We start from the raw sequence: 22,465 nt of genomic DNA, 5'->3' as shown, positions 1-22,465 counted from the left end.
TATTCTCTTCAGGAACAAACCATTTCCAGTAAAGTGCAGCTTCATACAACAATTGTTTTTTTGACAATTGTTGTCTTTTTCTTTGGTCATAAGAAAATGGTTTTGTTTAAATGTTAAAAAGAAACAATTAGTAGTTTCCTTACAGTTTGTTGACACATGAATGATAATTTGGAATAAGGGAAGGTGTGACGTTAGTGAGGATTAACTATTCCTTTTTATCTCCATGTATAGATACTCTTATTCTCGAATACGAGTGCCTCTTATGGATTAATTTAATCCACTTCCAAAGTGGGTTCAAGTCTCTGCTCCTAGTCAGGAAGAGTTTGGATTTGAAAACCAGTCTCCAGTGTTCCAAGTGAGTGCCCTAACAACTGGGTTATTGGGTATTCAGGGGGAGATTCACCCATAGGTCCTGGAACTAGTGGTGCTGGAGGTGCTGCCACACTCCGTGGCTTGAATAACAACCCAAATATGTTGTTTTCACCTTCAGTACCCCCACTATAAAAATTGTTCCAGCAGCACTGCACACACCAGCCCAGCCCCCAAGATTCCTGATCTGGTTGCCCCCCAGCTGTCTTTTGTGCAAGGCCTGATCAGGTAGGTGTGTTCTGAGAATGCCTAGTGGATCAGGACCTGCAAGCGAGGCAAGAATCCTGGCATGGCTTAGTTGTGAGCTAGGGTAACAGTGCTGCTTGGCAGTATCAGAGTTTAGGTGGTTTGGTCCATGCGCACAGCAGAACTGTAGATTATGCATGAACTGCAATTAAAAACCCTTGGCTGGCCCGTGCCAGTTGACTCAGGCTGGTGGGGCTTGGACTGGTGGGACTGTTTAATTTTGGTGCAAGGGCCTGGGTGCTAGTATCCTGCAAGGTGGGAGGATCACAGAGCTCGAACGGTAGCCCATGCTTGAACATCTACACCACAAACAGCCCCTCAGCCCAAGCCCCATGGGCCTGAGTCAGCTGGCACAGTCCAGCTGCTTGTGCCTAATTGCAGTGTAGACATACCCTTAGGTGCCTAAGAAATTTAGGTGCCTACAGAATTAGGCAGCAGCTGATTGGGGGTTTTGAGAATCTCAGTGGTGCCTAAATGTAGGATTTAGGCACCACTGAGATTCTCGAAACCCCCAATCAGCTGCTGCCTAATTCTGTAGGTGCCTAAATCCTACATTTAGGCACCTAAAATGGCAGTCAGACACCTATGTCTGTTTGTAGATCTAGCCCAGAATGATAACTGGACTCTTCTGAACATAGCTACCTACCATGTTTGATTTAGGTCCTCGAACTTTTTTATTTTCAAAAAATGGAAAAACCTCATAGTATTTAAGAAATATTTTAAAAAATAAAGACATACAAATAAAATAAAAAAAAATTAAAAGTTTACGGTTTCACAAAACTTTTCAGTTTTGCAAAACATTTCCCCTTAATTTAAACCATCATTTCTCAAGGAATATTAAATGTAAAAAACAACAAACATGTTTTTCTAACTAAGTAGAAGACAGAGCTATGCAAACAATAATGATCCTTGTCTGAAATTAATTCTTGCCTTGCTTCTGGGATTACAGTTATAACAAAACAAAACTAAAAAAACCTGCTACAGCCTAGAACTCATATTTTACTTCAGGCAAAGGAACCTGAGCCTCTATTGGTTTAAGTTCTGTTCTAGCTCCTGATTTCAGAGTTGGTTCAAAATTTGCCAAAATTAGGTTTCCCATTTGCTTGAGGAGCCAAAGCACTGGCTTTTACCCTTTCTTTATGGCTTACAAGTTTGTTTTTCCTCTTTCCACATAAGAAATATCAAAGGTTGATAGCCAATAATGTGAAATTATTAATAGTAACTACAATCAACTGACATATTAGGTATTCCTTTAGCTCAGCCTTAGCGTAAAAGATCCTTCCCAGGACAGAGAGCCTGCCTGAAGGTGGAGCAATCCAGTTTGGGATCTGGATCTCTTTGGTGTGGTTGGTCCTGTGACATTTAGGCGAAGAGCATCAAAGCTGACTAGTAATTCTGGATGCCCCCATTTTGGGGCTTAATTTGAGACATCTTAAAGAGGCCAGATTTTAAAAGAGGCTCTTAAAGTGTTCAGCACTTTTGAATCTCAGACCCCTTTAAGATGTATCAGTTTGGACACCCAAAAAATCGACGCAGTCAAAATTATTTTGGAAAATCTCGACCCTGGAGAATAAAATAAAGTTGTGTCCATCCTCCTAGGAGTTGTTCAACTCTCTTTGACTCTCCTTTTTGGGTATACCTGTCTGCTGCCTTAGCTACCCATTGTTTATATCTTTCCCTCACTGAGTTCTTGCCAGCTATTTCGTGCAGGGACACTTTTCTGACCTTATGCTCCCCCTATTCTTTGTGCAGGTGTTGTGCTTTGGAGCACAGTGTTTAGTTGCTGGCTTTTGTCAGCACACTTCTACTCATCCCAGTCCGTCCTGCCCCAAATGCCCCAGCAGTGCTTGGGATCCCAACAGTCCAATGTTCCAAAGTCAATATTTTCTAAGCATGGGCATGCTGAGTTTGTGCTTGAGAGCATATCCAAATATAGTTATGTAGCATTTTTGGGTCAAATGCTTGATGTAGCCTATTAATTCTGATTAAGTAAATGACATTTTTGCAGAATAAAGAACAATGGGGAGGGAAAGGGAACAATGATCAGCCACTGAAATCTTTTGTTCAGAAAACACCAACATTCCTATAACATTATACTAACTCTGCCACTAGGGAGCCAGAGTCCCCATTTCAAGCTTTTGCACAGTTCTCCAAGAGTCCCAGGCCACAAAACTCTACCCAGGACTTAATATTGTCAGCATGAAATAGATTTTCCTGGGATTTTTTTTTTCAAGCAAATTTTTTTTATCCTGTTTTTTTTCATGCTTCACAGACATATTGCCTCCCTGAAGGCCATAGAATAACACGTGGAATAGATATCAGTGAACTGTTTTTGTCCTAAGAGTTGATGACCATGTGAAAAATTTTAGCGTCATTTCCCTTCTTTTGTGGGACTTTTAAAAATAGCTTGGACAGCAGAATCAATGGTATCTGCTACCGTTTGTTTAGCCAAATTTATTGTTGAGCGTATATATGGTGTCAATATGCAGAGAGAGAGAGAGAGTGAGTGTGTAATATGAAACATATTAACATAATAACATGTTGTTTGGTGTGGAATATGGAATTTTAAAAATTATGTTTTAAAAACTTTAATTTACTTTGTGAAAGTTTTAAAAGTTTCTTTTAACTGCCAATTTTTCAGACTGTTAGTCAGAGCTGTAAAAATACATGTGAATGTATGTGGCTACTTTATATCCTTCCAAGATAGGAGGCTATTCTGGTACACCACTCAAAACATAATAAAATAATTGTAAAAAACTTCATGGGAATCATGGTGCCAATTTATCCTAAAACATCTTGGCTTTTTGTTGGCTTATTTCCTAACCACTTCAGAAGCTGTGCATTCTAGTGGTCTGACATAGGGTTGGTAGCCAGGATCTCCAGAGTTCTAGCCCCACTCTATCAATGACATCCTGTGTGGCATTATGCAAATAACATAACCTCCCTGTGGCGTAGTCCTCACCTACAGCACCTAATAAGGATTGTGAGGGTGGAACTTGTGAGGATTCATTCCAAATGTGAAGAGTTTACTGAAGCCCTGATCCTGTCCTGGGATCTGCTAGCTATGACGTCTGTGCCTGATCCGAATGAGCGCTGAGGTCTGCACTGGCAGATTCTGATGCAGGATTGGTACCTCAGTACTCACTCAGGCAAAACTTCCATCAAATTCAGCACTCGGCTCTATGGGCCAATAAAATGATTCCTGATTGCGCCGTGATTTAATGGGGCCCCAATAAGAACCTCTTCTATGTAGTACTAAAGAGATGTAACAAAATGTAAAAATGTAAGTGCAAAGTATTATTATTTTAAATTCTTTAAATAATGTTTTTACAGTTCATTTTCCACACTGTAACTTTTAAACCTACCTAAAATAACAGAACAAAGATAAATCTGTCACATCTCCAAATAAACCATATCTGCTTTTCAAATATGTACAGTATTATGATCCAAACTTTCTACCCAGCTTCCTGTTTTATATATGTGAAGTTCAATTTTGGCTCAGCAGTTTAGGTTATTTGGACAGCTTAATACTTACCTGCAACTACAAGTCAGGTTCAGACATCTAAGTGACAGTAAATGCAGGCACATATAATATATTTAGACAGGAGGTGTTTTTTTTTTTTTTTTTTTTTTTTAAGAGTATTACGAACCTTAGCTGTTCTGTTCTTTTGTTTTTAAAGACACCCAGGCTTCTCCTGGATGATAAAAACCAAAGATGCCATTCTGGTCTCTAGTGTAAAGCCTCATTTATTCCAGCAATCATAACAGTTCAATCCAGAAGAGAATAATTTCTTATGTCTATTATTAGTCAGTCATTAGAGATGGTAATCCAGTGATGGTTTAGCCTTATGGCCTTTTTCCATCCTAAATTTGCAGCTGAGTATCTCTTCCAAGAGGTTTTATATTGCACAAGATTTACTTAGTCAGGGGAAATGAACACTTCTGGGGAGAGGCATTACAAGGCAAGGTAAAAAATTGACATCCTATAAAAATGAGCTTGGATCGATAAACATTTGAACAGTAAAGCAGTGTTGTAGTTTAATTATTTTTGGCTCCCTAAGATTCCAAATAATAGCTCCTTCAAGACAAGCTCCTCTAAGTGGATTCTTGGAAATACAATGACATCATATTCATTCCACCTCATGACAGCTCATTGGGGTCTTATGCATAGATCATGAGAGGTGCTCCCGCCAACAAATGGAGACGTGAGAGAAAAGCAAATTACTCCTTGGACATACAAGAGCTCTGAGGGATCCTGGTTGGTTTTATGATGGATGGCTTCTCCTTGCTCTGGTAATGTGGTATTCTCAACAGTCACTTTCTATAGTTATTAGAAATGGATGACGAGGCAGTGTTTCATTCTGGAATAGATTTAAGCTGGTCTGAAGCCAAATCAGGGATGGAGTTTGAGCTTACATTTTACAGTGTTGAAATATCACATAATGCAATCATTTTAGGATTCAGGCAGAAAATGAATAGCACATTTTGCTCTTGGTACAGAATTTATGACACCCATTGCCTTACAAGCAAAGGCTCCTTTGTGATGTACTGTAACAGGAGGCAGGTTCCAGAGTCCTATTTAGAAACTGTGTTCTCTAAATGGAGCTTGTCCTGAAGGAGTTTGCTTGAAACTCATAGCAAATAGGACTCTGACATCAGAGTGTGTAGTCAAAATTAACTCCTGATTTTGCCAGATGTCAGAGTCCTGTTTGCTGCAAACCAGGTATATAAAAGGGTTTGAATGTCTCTTAGGGCCAGGGAGCTAGGAGAAAGGTCAGAAAGGGCCCTCAGGGAAAACTGAGGAACAGCCATACTCTGAAAAAAGTGTAGACTAGGGTTGATGTTTAGTTTAGGGTGACCAGATAGCAAGTGAGAAAAATCGGGGGTGGCCCCGAATATTGGGACTCTCCCTGTAAAATCAGGACATCTGGTTATCCTAGTTTAGTTGTTATTTAAGTTAATAAAAGAAGACCCCAAGTGAGAAGTATGTTTTGACACATATCCAGCGGGCTTATTCTCTTTGGAGCAAGATAGAACTTATTTACTACCATCATCTTGTTCTTCAGTATAAATAATTTACTAAAATAGCTGCAGTCTGAATATTCAAATTTATGAAAAGATAATGACATGTATGTGTATTGTAGATGATTGTCAAATATCAGTAACAGCTGTTAAAATATTAAGCACCATCATATGTTATTTCACTTTATAATGTAAAACCGGCAAGATTTCAAAGGGGACCCATAAGGTATGTATCTGTGAAGGTCACACACAAAGTCCTAGCCTCTTTTTTTGGGCATGTCTGTAACTTAACATGTTTTTTGAATGTTTGTTATGAGAAAAAAATAAAATGTTAATATATGTTTATTCTAAAACATCAAAGAATGTATAAACCAGTTGGTAAAGTCAAATGGGCCTAATTTTGCCCTCACATACAGGCTTCAATTCCTTTGTGTCTGAAAGAAGAATTGGACCCATCTGTTTTTAGGAAACAGAAGGAAGTGAAACTGAGCAATTTTTCAACAACTGAAAACCATCTTGACAGACATGGACAGAATGAGAAAAAAAAATGCAACCACAACAACAACAAAACCAACAATCTTTACGTCCTCTCACTGGTTATTATCTCACCAATAATGGTCAAAGTCCATATATCATTGCTTAAGCAACATGATAAAACCAGAGTCTGGAAAATATCATTGCTTGATCTATTTGGTAAACTTTCAAATATTTCTTTTAGATGATCTGCCAGGCAAAGAGTGTAGTATAACATTTAGTTGTCTTTAATTTGTGTTTTATTGCACTTGATTTTAAGTTGTAAGAAAAAGATGACTAAAAAGAAGTGCAACTGAACAAAGGTACAAGGCTTCCATTGGAGAAAAGCTGAGATAGGCTGATGGTGAAGAATGTGGATCCTCTCTCACTGCACACCTGCCCAAGGGCAAGAATAATCTCCACGATAATGTCATGATGGTAGACATGGTTGCGGATGTGAGGAAAACAGCTGACCTTTCATTAGTGAGGGGCATATGGGCTGTCCGTATCCTCTACCTCCAATGTCCATGGTGGTGGTGGGAATTCTATTTCTAAAATGGTGGCCTGGATTCCCTTTCTTTGCTAATTAAATCAAAGATAGTAGCCATATTGTGGTGAGATATTTTTTTCCCCCATGGTTCATTGCAACCAGTTAGAACCAGGTTTTATAAACATACAGGGATTTTTGCATTCTTATTGCTTTCTAGGTTGCTGGTTAGCTGAGAATGCTCTTCCAACCTTGCCCCTCCTAATAAATAAATAAATGCCTTTTGTTCTTTATCTGTTCTAAATTCTTTATCAGAGCTGCATACTTTCAACACTATAGTGCAGAATGCTGGGGAATGAGAAAGCATGACATGTCTAAACTGTCTTCATTCCATACAACCTGCCTCAGAAAAATTCTTCGTATCTTTTGGCCCAGAATAGTCTCAAATCAAGATCTATTGACACAGTGCAGCCAAGAGGATCTGAGCACCAGCATTGCCAGGAGGCGTTGGAGATGGATCAGTCATGTGCTATGGATGGAAACGGATTCCATCACCAGAGTAGCAATAATATGGACACCTGAAGGCAAACGAAAATGAGGCCGCCCGAAAACAACATGGCGAAGAGCTGTGGAAGCCGAGCTGAAAAACCTGGGGCACAGCTGGGAAACTATTGAAAGACTTGCCAGAAACAGACAGGAGTGGAGGAGCTGCGTCACTGCCCTAAACACCAGAGGCGTAATTGGAACATGATGATGATGATTCTGTAATTCTATGATTTGTTTATTTACCCTTTTTAAACTTTTATTTTGGTGATGGAAAAAAACAACTAGACGGTTTTGTTGCCTGGAATTTTTCTTTCATAGACTCATAGACTCATAGACTTTAAGGTCAGAAGGGACCATTATGATCATCTGGTCTGACCCCCTGCATGCTGCAGGCCATAAAACCGTCCCTACCCCTTCCCTGGACTCTGCTGTTGAAGTCCCCAATCCTGTTTTTAGTGACTTCAATCGGCAGAGACCCTCCTGCTAGAGATCCCTGCCCCATGCTGCGGAGGAAGGCGAAAAACCTCCAGAGGCTCAGCCAATCTGCCCTGGAGGAAAATTCCTTCCCGAACCCAAATGTGGCGATCAGTAAGACCCCGAGCATATAGGCAAGAGTCTCCAGCCCAACCCCGTTAGCCATTATACTATTTATCCACCATTGCTTGGCTTTCCTTGACTACTATGTTTTACCATTAAACCATTCCCTCCATAAACTTATCTAACTTTATCTTAAAACCAGACAGGTCCGTCGCCCCCACCGTTTCCCTCGGTAGGCCGTTCCAATATTTCACCCCTCTGACGGTCAGAAACCTTCGTCTAATTTCAAGTCTGAACTTCCCCACGGCCAGTTTGTATCCATTCGTTCTGGTATCCACGTTAGTACTAAGCTGGAATAATTCTTCTCCCTCCCTTGTATTAATCCCTCCAATATATTTAAAGATAGCAATCATATCCCCTCTCAGCCTTCGCTTTGTCAGACTAAACAACCCAAGCTCCTCTAGTCTCCTTTCGTACGACAGCTTTTCCATTCCTCTGATCATCCTAGTGGCCCTTCTCTGCACCCGTTCCAGTTTGAGTTCATCTTTTTTAAACATGGGAGACCAGAACTGCACACAGTACTCCAAATGAGGTCTCACCAGCGCCTTGTACAACGGAAGCAGGACCTCCTTATCCCTACTAGATATACCTCGCCTAATGCATCCCAAGACCGCATTGGCTTTTTTCACCGCCACGTCACATTGTCGACTCATAGTCATCCTGCGGTCTACAAGAACCCCTAGGTCCTTCTCCTCTTCCGTAACTTCTAACCAATGCGTCCCCATCTTGTAACTAAAATTGTTATTAGTCATCCCCAAATGCATCACCTTACACTTTTCACTATTAAATTTCATCTTATTTCTGATACTCCAATTCACAAGCTCATTCAAGTCTCCCTGCAGGATATCCCTGTCCTCCTCCGAATTTACAACGCCTCCCACCTTCGTATCATCCGCAAATTTTATCAGCCCACTCCTGCAATCGGTTCCGAGGTCAGTTATAAATAGATTAAATAAAATGGGTCCCAAAACCGAACCTTGAGGCACTCCACTAGTAACCTCCCTCCAACCTGACAGTTCACCCTTTAATACAACCCGCTGCATTCTCCCCAGTAACCAATTCCTTATCCACTTCTGGATTTTCATATCGATCCCCATGTTTTTCAGTTTAACCAATAATTCCTCATGGGGTACAGTATCAAACGCTTTACTGAAATCCAGGTATATTAGGTCCACCGCATTTCCCTTATCTAATAAATCCGTTACTTTCTCAAAGAAGGAGATCAGATTCGTTTGGCACGATCTGCCCTTCGTAAAACCATGTTGTAATTTATCGCAATTGCCACTACCCTCCAGGTCCTCCACTAGTTTCTCTTTCAGAATTTTCTCTAACACCTTGCACACTACAGATGTTAGACTAACAGGCCTGTAGTTACCCGGATCACTTTTTTTCCCTTTCTTGAAAATAGGAACCACATTAGCTATTCTCCAGTCTAACGGGACCACCCCCGAGTTTACAGATTCATTAAATATTATCTCTAACGGGCCTGCTATTTCCCGCGCCAATTCCTTCAATATTCTCGGATGTAGATCGTCCGGTCCTCCCGACTTAGCCCCATTAAGGCGTTCAAGTTTTGTTTCTACCTCGGATACGGTAATCCCCCATCCCGAGTGCCCCTCTATAGTGGTGCTAGTATCCCTAATACCTTCATTGGCCTCATTAAACACCGATGCAAAATATTCATTAAGATATTGTGCCATGCCTAGATTGTCTTTAATCTCCTCTCCGGCAATAGACTTCAGTGGTCCCACTTCTTCTTTCTTTGCTTTCTTCCTATTTATGTGGCTGTAAAACCTCTTACTATTGCTTTTAATTCCCCTCGCTAGGTCCAACTCTACACGGCCTTTGGCCTTTCTCACTCTATCTCTACATTCTCTGACTTCACTTAGGTACATTTCCTTACTGATCCCTCCCCTCTTCCACTCTTTAAACGCTTTCTGTTTTTTCCTAATCGCCCCTTTGAGTCGGTCGCTCATCCAGCTCGGTCTAAATCTCTTGCTTAGTAATCTTTTTCCCTTTTTTGGAATACAGGCCTCCGACAGCTCATGCATCTTTAACTTAAAGTAATCCCAGGCTTCTTCTGCTTTTAAATCCATTAATACGTTTGCCCAATCCACTTCCCTTACCAGTCCCCTTAGTTTGTTAAAATTGGCCTTTTTAAAATTATAAACCCTAGTCTTTGATTTAATTCTGTTACTCCTTCCATGTATTTTAAACCGAATTAGCTCATGATCACTGGAGCCCAAATTGTCCCCTACTGCCACTTCCTCAACAAGGTCCTCACTACTTGCTAGAATCAAATCTAAAATGGCCTCCCCCCTCGTCGGTTCAGTTACCACTTGATGGAGGAATTGATCAGCAAGCACTTCTAGGAACATCTGAGCCCTGTTATTGCTACTAGCGTTTGTTCCCCAATCTATATCCGGGAAGTTAAAGTCCCCCATAATTACACAGTTTCTGTTAGTAATTACTTCTCTAAACACATTAAATAGTTCCTTATCCATATCCTGGGTCGATCCCAGCGGTCTATAGCACACTCCAAGCACTATCCCCGGAGAGGCTCTAGTAGTCCTATTACCCAGTGTGAGTATTGCCCAGACAGACTCTGTGTTATCTAATCCATCCACTATTATTTCTTTACAGTTTATTTCACTATTAACATACAAGGCCACCCCCCCACCTTTACCCTTGTTCCGGTCTTTCCTAAACAGCGCATACCCCTCCATACCTGTGTTCCAGTCGTGACTGCCATTCCACCACGTTTCCGTTATTCCTACGATATCCGGTTTCAGTTCCTGGACCAAGAGCTCCAATTCCTCCATTTTGTTACCTAGGCTTCTGGCATTGGTGTATAAACACCCTAATGTATGTCGTTTAGCCCGTCTCCCATTAGCAGCACTATATGTTGCGGGCCTCCTTGTGTCCGTCCCCCCTGTCCTTCCTATGTCCAATCTCATCTCCCCGGCTATGTCTCCTCTCCTTTTACTCACCTTTTCCATACTGGAATCTGGCGTGGAGATTAACTGTGCATCTCCCAACCGTCTCCCCAAACTTCCTAGTTTAAAGCTCTTTTGATTAGATGAGCCAGCCTCCCTCCCAGAAGTCTATTTCCTTCCCTACTCAGGTGAAGCCCATCCCGCGAGAACAGGTGTCTGTCCCCGAAAGCCTCCCAGTGGCCATACATCCCAAAGCCCTCCTTATAGCACCACTCCCTTAGCCAACTATTTATTCTCTGAGAAAAATAAAATTGTACCAACTAAAGAAGGTCTTTATAGCAAATGGAACTGAAACACCCAGAACGTGCTTCTGCACATTGGTAAAAGCAAAAGATGGGCTCAAACCAGAGTACCTTGAAGTAGTTTATTTGGGGCACAGCTCCAAGTTCAAATTTCATGATTCTGAACTGAGATAATGAATCAGTCAAAACATGCACAAACTTTGGGGAAGTATAGATTTAGGTTCCTGTTTGAATCTGCTCATAACTGACTCAGGCCCATCTCTAGACAAAAAACATCTCTAGACAAAAAACATTCTTTTGCTACTTATAGTTGTACATTAATTCAGATTTGGTTTCACCCACTCCTACGACATGTTAGTTATTCCAAAATCACTGCATGTGTTTGTGTGTAGATGTTAACTTTTATAAATAACTCTTGAAATGGAGACCTTTTTTTATAACATATCTAAAATCCCCATGTACATCATTGCAATAGAATAGAAGAAATTACAGATACATGCAGTTTATGGGAAGGAAGGAAAAAATAATAATCTGAAACTTACTCAGAGTGTAAGATGTTTGGGAAAGCAACTATCTTTTTTTTATTCCAGTGTTTGGACAGCACCTGGAACAATGAGGTCCTGGTCCATGACCGTGCTGTGATAATACAAATAAAGATAAGAATAATGTTCTTTGTTTGGTGGAGTTTCTCACATGTCATTAGTGATTCATTTAGTTTGCTACCAAGGAAAATACAGAGATTAAAAAGGTGGATATTTTAATAAAACATTTTTATCCTCTTAGACTTTTATCTCTTCTGTTTTCCCTAAATGACTCAAGAATCCATTTGCAATTTCCTAAATATGGTCCTGAGATTCCAAATATTTCAGCATTTCAGTGGCACTACTCACCTGCTTAAATATTTACAGGATTGGGGCCTGGGAAGTGAGTAAAGACTTCTCTGAAGCTGCCTTGTAGAGATGAAAGCTAGTTTTTTGTTATAAATATGAGGCCAAATTCTCTGCTGTTGTAAAGTAGCACAGCTCCATTGAAGTCAGGAGAACTGCACTAAGGTACACCAGCAGAGGCTTTGGCCTATGATCTCTTGAGGTGTCTGGCAGATAGATAAAGCCCTGAGCTGTTGACTAGGGAAGCTTGAGGTGTTTAAAGAAATATGCTCAACTAAAATTGTCTCCTGGTTACACTGGGCCTGATCTTGCTTCTGTTGATGTCAATTGAAATTCTGCCATTTAATCTAATTGCACTGGGCCCATGTATGCTGTCCAAAGGGCCTAGCAACCTGTGCATGCTCCCACCAAAGTCAAGGTAAAAATTCTTATTAACATAAAAGGGAGCAGAATTTGACTCATGGTTGCAAAGGAAAATAAACAAGATCATATTTGTAATGAATGAACTGTATTGTTAGGTAATATAACCAAGACAAAAGAAAGCCGCTTGGGTGGAACAATGGGCCTGAGAAGTTTCCTTAACCAGCTCCTGAGGATTCCCTCAGCATAGGGAGGGAATCCCTGGGTGATATATCAGCTGCAATATCACTATAGTATGACAGTTCCCTCTTGGCCTCCAGCACTGGAAGCCTTGCTGGAGAATGGTGACTATGGCTAAAGCAAATGTCTAAAAATTAACCCTACAAAACTCCAACTGAAATCAAGAACTGAGTAAGGATTTCAGGGCTCATCTCTAGTCCAGCGGGAAGGAGCTTTTCTCATATTTGGGGATATTAAAAGTATTTTTTTATTCGTGTCATCTTCTAATGATTTGTCTCAGGGAAGAGCAGCAAATTGTGGATTGAATGGCCTAGCTACTCAGTTGGTGTAGATCAGCATAGCTACGCTGATATTGATGGACCTAGGCCAAGGTATACCAGCTAAAGATTTGGTCCCAAGTTTGTTTTGTTCTGCAAAGAAAACAATTGCCACATATTGGAAAATTCAGGAAAAGATATTCTATGCTAATACTGTGAAGCATATGTGACAGATGCATCCAAAGGGCATAGTTAAATAGTGTCCACACATCTGATAATCCCTCAAGTACAGTGGAGCCAACATCAATTTTAAATGTTTGTGAATTTTAGGAGGCTAATTGTCTATGAAATGAATGCCTTTAGCTACACAAACTGCTGAAGATAAAGCCAGAACTAGATGAGTGCCAAATGATTCCCAAAGCCTTTCGGAGAGAAGAAAGTTTGGGATGCTCACTGGCTAGTGAGCAGCAGGACAAGCCTTGCTGCGTTGTCCTCACTTCAATTCTTTCCATAAATTCAAACCAGACACTAGATGTCCAGTTCTCCCTATGAGCCTGGGAAGAAAGGACTCTTAAGGTGGTGCGGAGGGTGGGGAATCTGATCTCAGAGCCTCATGTGATTTCTGTTGCTAGGGCAACTCTTTCCTTGCATAGTGCCTGTAAAGACTGGCTGTCTGATTTGGAATCTAGCTCCCAGGCAGGCCAGCTTACATTATGGAATTGGAGGTAAACAACAAAATATACACTGTTAAATAGTAAAACACAGACCAAGCTACATTATGTTCATACCCAGAAGATATATCTTTTAAACTGCTGCAGAGTATTTCATGAACTGTAGAGAGCTATGGCATGAATTGCATTTCAATTTCCATGGGCTGCAGTGAGATGCCAGAAATGTCTTTCTTGATCTTCCATGGTGCCACTGGAAATTTTGGGACAGAACCCCATACTGGGGAAAAACTTGGGTAACTAATTAAGCTGGCTTTGTGGCTGCATTGCACCACCAGAGTGAGCCTTTTGCAGAAGTCACAAAGCTGAGGTACTGAACATCAGTGGTCACTAAAAGATTCTATGGCAGCCTCCATAAATACGGAGTTTTTCACCCTGTTCTCCTGTCCATATTTCATCTCAAGTAGTTACATTTTGTCTACCTAGATTTCCCCTGAAGTAAAATTGGAAAAGTTGTTCTTCACTTTCTGTTTTAATCCAGGTACCATTAAAGAGCTTCTGCATTTCATCCTAAAAGGTGCTATGGTTTAAAAATATCAGATTATTAATGTCCACTATTCTGACCATGAGTACAGCGGTCTACCTACCTCTGGTTGAGTACGCTGATTTAGCGGCAATTAAAAGTAAAAGAACAACATTAAAGCACATTAACATTCAGTACTTAAACCAGGAAAAATATTGTTGTAAAAACAACTGGAGATATCTTCAATTGCATTCAGGGGGCTAAAGATATCATAAATCACAAAACAACTCAATTGCTAAGAAATGGCATAAAGCCATATATAAACATGCTGCAATATACCTTTGCTTTCAGACTAAAATCTTTGTGACTTCATAATTTGCAGTGTTCTCTCTTTTAGACTTTTTCCCCCCATGCTGCAAAATGGTCTTGCATGTATCTAAGAGGTTTAATCTGAAATGAACATGGTATCAGGGTCATCATTCTCACTGTAGATATGATTATGTGCTAGCCAGAATATGCTGTTGTTAATTCAGAAGATTTTATAAATATCTGAACCAATCACATTTTGATATGTAGAGATAGTAAGAAGCATGAAAGGGAAAAAAGTAAAAGGCACATATGCCATAGCTTTCTGCTGAAGGTTAAAAATAAGACAGTATTGTGATTAATAGATAGATAGAAATAGGATAGAAGTAGTCATAGGGCCGGTGTTCAAACTTGTGAGCTTTATTTGTCTCAAAAGGGAAAACGTTAGCATGTTACTATGAAATGCTGTCAGATGTGTGTGTGTGTTTGTGTGTATATATAACATTCACATAACATATTTGATTTTCTATTTGGCTTGTAATATGTGTTGAAGTTTTGAAAAACTTGGTAAATGATGGGAAAATACTTAGTGTAGTTTAAGTTGTGTTGATTGATTGGTGGGTTGTTTTTAATATAAGGGGATGGAACTAGTGTTCTGCTGAGTAGTATTATCCTTTGTGTCGGGTGTACTCTCTGAAGTGGCTTCTTTTTCACTTGGTGAGTGGTTATCCTGAAATGCTTTAGGAATGTCTCATTTTCTCCTTGTAAAGTTGGATTTTTTTCCTTTTTATTTTTGTTGTTGGTACGATTCATTCTTCTGGTGCTGAGCTACTGTCTTATGAGATCACACTCGCTTTCAAAAAAATGTCCTGGTTGAGCAATGTAGGGTCAGATCCTCAGCTGGTGTAAATTGGCTCAGTTACACTGACTCTTACTTGGAACTGATTACAACTAGGGCTGTCAATCAAATAAAAAAATTAATCACGCGATTAATCGCACTGTTAATAATAGAACGCCATTTATTAAAATATTTGTGGATGTTTTCTACATTTGCAAATATATTGATTTCAATTACAACACAGAATACAAAGGGTACAGTGCTCACTTTATATTTATTTTTGATTACAAGTATTTGCACTGTAAAAAAACAAAAGAAATAGTATTTTTCAATTCACCTAATTCAAGTACTGTAGTGCAATCTCTTTATCATGAAAGTTGAACTTACAAATGTAGAATTATGTACAAAAAAACCTGCATTCAAAAATAAAACAATGTAAAATGTTAGAGCCTGCAAGTCCATTCAGTCCTACTTCAGCCAATCACTCAGACAAATAAGTTTGTTTATATTTGCAGAAGATAATGCTGCCCACTTCTTGTTTACAATGTCACCTGAAAGTGAGAACAGGCATTCACATGGCACTGTTGTAGCTGGTGCTGCAAGATATTTACATGCCAGATGCGCTAAAGATTCATATGTCATAGTGGTTACGCACTGGAATAAATTGCCTAGGGAGGTTGTGGAATCTCCATCATTGGGGATTTTTAAGAGCAGGTTGGACAAACACCTGTCAGGGATGGTCTAGATAATAAATAGTCCTTCCTTGAGTGCAGGAGACTGGACTAGATGACCTCTCAAGGTCCCTTCCATTTCTATGATTCTATGTCCCTTCATGCTTCAACCACCATTCCAGAGGACATGAGTCCATGCTGATGACGGGTTCTGCTCGATAACGATTCAAAGCAGAGCAGACTGATGCATGTTCATTTTCATCATCTGAGTGAGATGCCACCAGCAGAAGTTGATTTTCTTTTTTGGTGGTTCGGGTTCTGTAGTTTCTGTATCTGAGTGTTGCTCTTTTAAGTCTTCTGAAAGCATGCTCCACACCTCATCCCTCTCAGATTTTGGATGGCACTTCAGATTCTTAAACCTTGGGTCGAGTGCTGTAGCTGTTTTTAGAAATCTCACACTCAGGGCTGGCTCCGGCTTTTTTGCCGCCCTAGGCAAAAAAGCCACCCGCCGTCCCCCCCCCACTTCCCCCAGCGCAGCAGGGAGGGCGCCGAGTCCAGCTGCGGCCCGCAATCCCTGACCGGTCGGAGCACCGCTCTCCCTGGCAGCCAGAGCACCGGGAGGAGGGCGGAGAGCCCGGCCAGGGCTCTCCGCTCTCCCCGGCGGCCAGAGCACCGGGAGCAGGGCAGAGAGCCCGGCCGGGGCTCTCTGCTCTCCCTGGCGGCCAGACTGCCAGGGGGAGGGCAGAGAGCCCCCGGTGGCCAGAGCGCTGGGGGTAGGGCGGCGAGCCCGCCGCAGCTCTCCCCGACCGGCCGGAGCGCCGGGGGGAGGGCGGCGAGCCCTGCCAGGGCCCCGCTCTCCCCGACCGGTCGGAGCGCTGGGGGGTGGGCGACGAACCCGCTGCAGCTCCGCTCTCCCTGGCGGCGGGAATGCCGCGGGGAGGGCGGTGAGCCCAGTTGCGGCCCCGCTTTCGGGCCGGAGCGCCCCACCGCGCTGCCCCCCTCCAGGCGCCGCCCCAAGCAGATGCTTGGTGGGCTGGTGCCTGGAGCCGGCCCTGCTCACACTGGTACCTTCTTTGCATTTTGTCAAATCTTCTGTGAAAGTGTTCTTAAAACAAACATGTGCTGGGTCATCATCCGAGACTGCTATGACATGAAATATATGGCACAATGCAGGTAAAACAGAACAGGAGACATACGATTCTCCCCCAAGGAGTTCAGTTACAAATTTAATTAACTATTATTTTTTTAATGAGCATCATCAGCATGGAACTATGTTCTCTAGAATGGTGGCCAAAAAATGAAGGGGCATACGAATATTTGGCACATCTGACACGTAAATACCTTGCAATGCCGGCTACAAAAGTTCCATGCGAACACCTGTTCTCACTTTCAGGTGACTTTGTAAACAAGAAGCAGGCAGTATTATCTCCTGCAAATTATAACCAAACTTATTTGTCTGAGCAATTGGCTGAAGTAGGATTGAGTGGATTTGTAGGCTCTAAAGTTTTACATTGTTTTATTTTTGAATGCCGGGGGTTTTTTTGTACATAGTTCTACATTTGTAAGTTAAACTTTCATGATAATGAGATTGCACTGCAGCACTTGTATTAGGTGAATTGAAAAATACTACCGGGTATTTCTTTTGTTTTTTTACAATGCAAATACTTGCAATCAAAAATAAATATAAAGTGAGCACTGTACACTTTGTATTCTGTGTTGTAATTGAAATCAATATATTTGCAAATGTAGAAAATATCCAAAAATATTTAATAATTTTCAGTTCGTATTCTATTGTTTAACAGTGCAATTAATTTTGAGTTAATCGGGTGCGTTAGCTGCCATTAATTGACAGCCATAATTGCAACCATTTCTTAAAGTGTTAAGTGAGCGTAAATTATAGAGTGATGTTGTGTTTTCCAAACAACTAACTGATACAGTGTGAAGTAGATGTGTCAAGATAGTATGTTTGGGTTTTCTTTTTTTGTTTTGAACCCATGTCTTTTTTATGAGTGGTATATGGCAGTTAGCATACTTTTATAATACATTTTGGGAAAAGAAAGCATTGCTGATGTAATTCCATTTTTTTCAGTGAAACCCTACCACTGTAGGTTTATTGTCTTTCCAAAACTAAAACTTACCAGTCAGTCAAACTGTAGCTTACTGGAAGTTGTATACATATATATTGTGTTTTAAGCAAGATACAAGAAGTAATTCTACCATTCAACTCCTCACTGATAAGGCATCAGATGGAGTACTGTATTCAGTTCTGGGCAGCACACTTCGGGAAAGATGCGGACAAATTGGAGAAAGTCTAGGGGACAGCAACAAAAATGATTAAAGATCTAGAAAACATGACTTATGAGGAAAGAGTTTAAAAATTGGCTTTGTTTAGTCTGGAGAAGAGAAGACTGAGGGGGAGATGATAACAGTCTTCAAGTTTGTTAAATGTTGTTATAGAGCAGGGTCATAAATTGTTCTCTTTATCACTGAGGACAGGACAAGAAATAATGGGCTTATATTGGACCAAGGAAGATTTTGCTTAGACATTAGGAAAAAACTTTCTAACTGTAAAGTCGTTAAGCAATGGAACAAATTACCTAGGAAGGGTGTGGAATCTCCATCATTGGAGGTTTTTAAGAACAAGTTAGACAAACACTTGTCAGGGATGGATGAGATAATACTTAATCCTGTCTCAGTGATGGGGACTGGACCAAATGACCTATCGAGGTTGCTTTCGGTCCTACATTTCTATAATTCTATATTGCATATGAAATACATTCACACTAGAGACGTATCTGCATCAGTACTCCAGAGTGGATGCCCCAGAATATAGAAGAAGTTGAAATCTGGGCTGAATTTGATGGTGGGACCTTACTTCAGTACCAAATCCTGAATCTATTATTATTCCTTATTTATTTGTATTGCAGCTGCACCTAGGAGCCCCAGTCATGGACCAGAACTTCATTGTGCTAGGTGCTGTACACAAACAGAATAAAATCACAGTCCCGACCCCAAAGAGTTAACAAGCTAAGTAACTAATGATCAGGTTCAAATGTGGATCTGGATGTTCTTCGGACCCTTTCTACACATCATACACGTATCATGTTGGGTACTCTCACTTACTGTTAATTGCCTTTTCAGAAACTGAACATGGCAGAAAATGAATGTGTCACTGCTGGAAGCCAGCTTGCCACAAGTGAAGCAGTAGATTGTTGCTCTATATTTTTAACCAAAGATTTTTTTATAGCAGTAAATTCCTGTTTAAATTTGTAGGTGTTTAGGCTTGCCATACATTGAAGTCTTGCAAGGCCTCTTCCATTGAAGATTGCTAGCCAGGTTGGTTACCATGCCGAAGAACGGCAGCAATATAAAATATGTTTAAGAGAGGTATTACTGAAAATTACATCTCTGTGTGAGTCTAGGAAATAAATACAAACCCAGTCTGAAATGAGAGGACAACTCTGCAAATACCATTGCAAAATACACTGGCAAGAGACATGTCTCTAAGCTGTCTTCAAACTCCAGAGTAAATAAATAAAATATTTCAAAAAGAAGAGTGCTGTATGTGTTGGCAATGTTGCCTGACTTTATGTGTAAAAACTAACACACAATTCATACTTCCACTAGGTAAAGACACCAACACAAGAAACTCATTTAAACTGGTCAAATTCAAACAAACATTTTCTGTGAAATTTTGGTGAGGTGGAGTTTGCCAGAAGTTTTTTCCAGGAATTATTAACCTCCAAAGACTGCAAACACTTTCTTCTGGACGTCTCTAGCCAGGATCTTTCTCCAAAACACATAAAACAAGAAAACGTTGAGAAAACTTGCCTGAAAAGCAGTCTGATTTTTAAAAATAGAAGAAGTTGCCAACCTTACAAGCCAAGGGAGAGCCTGAATAAAGTCAATGGAGACTTCACCCTCTTTCTCCATACTACTCAGGAGAAATAAGACTGAAATCTACTTTTTTGAGGGCGTGATCTTTCCATCCTCCCCCACTTCCGCTTTCAGCCTTCTTGATTCCCTAGGGAAAAGAAAAGGCATGTGAAATATTTGATCTTGACTCATCTCTATTTAAACATACTCCTTTGGGGCTCTATCCATGCTACCCCCAACCCTTCCCCCACCTTTGTCCTTGATAATCAAGCCTTGGCTTAAACACATTCCAGCCCTCCCCCCAAAACTAAATAAATCAAACACCCACATTCGGCATGAGGTCATATAATGTAGTTATTTCAATTCTAGTGTTACCTTATGCTTTCAACAGCTCAATTAGCTCTTGCAGTTGGAACAGTATGAAAGATTCTATTGGCCCATCGATTTAGTGGCACGATATTTGCTCAGTCCTTCTCGCGAGCCTAATGGACAAATGGCAGTGAGTATGCATTCTTGGAAGAACTCTGTTTGCCAAGAGTTCAGATCTTTATGAGCAGCATCTCTGCATAAAAGTTGCAGTCAAAAGTTTTTGAACACGAGAGGGAATAAACCATTAAAAAAATCTACAAGAAACCCGTTAAAGAGTCTAGCTTCAGGCGTGGCATGTGGATAGGCCACAATAAGGACAAGGGCATGAGAAATTTGATAACATTTGTTTACATCATTTTAAATTGACTAAGATGTATATTTTTTAATTAAAACACACACACACACACACACACACACACACACACACACACGGCGTTCCTGGAGGATATCTGTTTGCCAGGAGTTCAAATTTTTGGCAAGCAGAGCTATTGAATAGTCACAATCAAACGTTTTAAGAGGTAATTATCTAGGATAAAAAGATCATTTGCACCTTTACAGACATTAACCCTCTGTTGCTGCTCTCGGCCTTAACATGTTCCTGTAATCCCCACAAGACTTTACCTTTTGGATGGTTTGACCATTTTTCCTAACGAAAGGGTGCAGTAAAAAAGGGGTTAATTCTGTGGCATATGAAATTTGCACCATACTTTTTTTTTGCTTAATGGAAGCTATTTGTTATTGATTTGTTGTCATCCGCACACAAGTTTTTATTTTACATTTGATTTTAAAATATAATTTAGAAAATCAAAACAAAGGCAGCTTTGAGGACAAATTGTTTATATGAGTAAAGAGGGTCAAATAAAAAAATCAAGTGGCTACTCAGGGAGATATTTAGTTTGTTAAAAGAATTCTTATGGAAAACATTTGAAATAAATGAAGTTTCATGTTTTATAGAAGTTGCTGAATGTTGTAACGGAGCCTTTGCACAATATTGCTGAAAGTTGGTGTCAGTTTACTCCTGTCAGCTTCCAGTGTAACATACTAAGTCAAGCTTTGGCATAGAATTGAGTAATGTGTTTGACTGGAAATGTGTTTGACTGTTTTTTTTTTTTTTTTTTTTTGTATCTATATGCTAAAGAAACAAATCATCTGACCACATTCAGGAAAGCTTCCCTATCCAAGACAGCACACAAGAATGTGTTTAAAGTTAAGTGCTGTCCAGAGTAGGGATTGTAAGCATGCAATTAAGTGATTTCATGAATCAGGTTCCTACATGGTAAACTCTTTCACCTAGGCCCTGAGCCTTGCACTCACATGAAACCCCACTGACTTCATGCAGGCATAACGATCCACCTGTACACATCTTATTGTAGGATCTGGGCCCTAGATCAGAAACTCTCTGGAGAAGAGGCTGTTCTCTTAGTCACTTTTTTGTACCTTGCCCAGTATAATGGGGACATGAGGCTTAATTGGGAATCCCAGGGTGCTTCAGTAATACAAATAATAATAAAGCTGATGCCTGATATGCTTATTGCAATAGGCACATGCAGGACAACAGTTATAATATTTATGACCCAAAGGTCAAATAGGCTGCTATAGCCTTTGCTGGTGTCCAGCTGCATGTTATTATCCTAATGTATGTGAGCAAAGAGTCCTGTGGCACCTTATAGACTAACAGACGTAAAGGAGCATGAGCTTTCGTGGGTGAATACCCACTTCTTCGCATGCATCCGAAGAAGTGGGTATTTACCCATGAAAACTCATGCTCCAATACATCTGTTAGTCTATAAGGTGCCACAGGACTCTTTGCTGCTTTTACAGATTCAGACTAACACGGCTACCCCTCTGATACGTAACGTATGTGAGTTTTCCTGTTTCATTGTTTAGGGAACTCTCTGTGGTTCCATTCACAGAGTCAACGCACACTCTCATCTCACTTGGTGGTGAGTCCAGTCTCCTCCTATAGGATAGACTGGAAGCCCACACTCTAATCAGTAGAAAGTCCAAGACAATGAGAATGCCTGCATGATTGGGAAGGTTGGAAGCAGAGAAGTGTGTATGCAGCCTTGTGACTGCATTTATCTGCACACTTCCTCTTCAATGGCAGCTTGGTTTCTCCACCAAAACCCCACCTTGAGGGATGAGGCAGGGTTAGAGATCTCAAAGGAAATTTATCCAAAGCTGAGGAGAATGTGGTACTCCTCAACCTCATTCACCTATTCCGTAGGAGTTGTCAAGATCAAAGCTTGCCTATGTTTTGACCAGCCTAACTGAAGAACTCTGGGACTTAAATATGGAAGAAGCTTGGGATTTCTTTAAACTTCAAAAACTATCTGGAATTTGCATCTCAAACAAGGGGAGAAAATTGTAGAGAAAGGTTCTAGACCTAAATGGATGAATAACCACCTCAGAAAGGATATTAGGAGAAAGCAGAGAGCCTACAAGGAATGGA

At 40.6% G+C, this 22,465-nt stretch overlaps 1 long non-coding RNA gene across 1 annotated transcript in view; it reads left to right on the top strand.

The window, feature by feature from the left end:
- Positions 1-266: 266 nt before the first annotated feature.
- Positions 267-22,465, top strand: part of LOC128836703 (uncharacterized) — a 28,905-nt gene continuing 6,706 nt past the window's right edge. The window contains exon 1 of the long non-coding RNA XR_008444828.1: positions 267-355. This is a non-coding gene — a long non-coding RNA (uncharacterized LOC128836703). The remainder of the gene's footprint in view (positions 356-22,465) is intronic.

This window comes from Malaclemys terrapin, chromosome 4 (genome assembly GCF_027887155.1).
Source record: "Malaclemys terrapin pileata isolate rMalTer1 chromosome 4, rMalTer1.hap1, whole genome shotgun sequence".
NCBI classification, from domain to species: Eukaryota; Metazoa; Chordata; order Testudines; family Emydidae; genus Malaclemys; species Malaclemys terrapin.
This window is presented reverse-complemented; position numbering and strand designations above follow the sequence as displayed.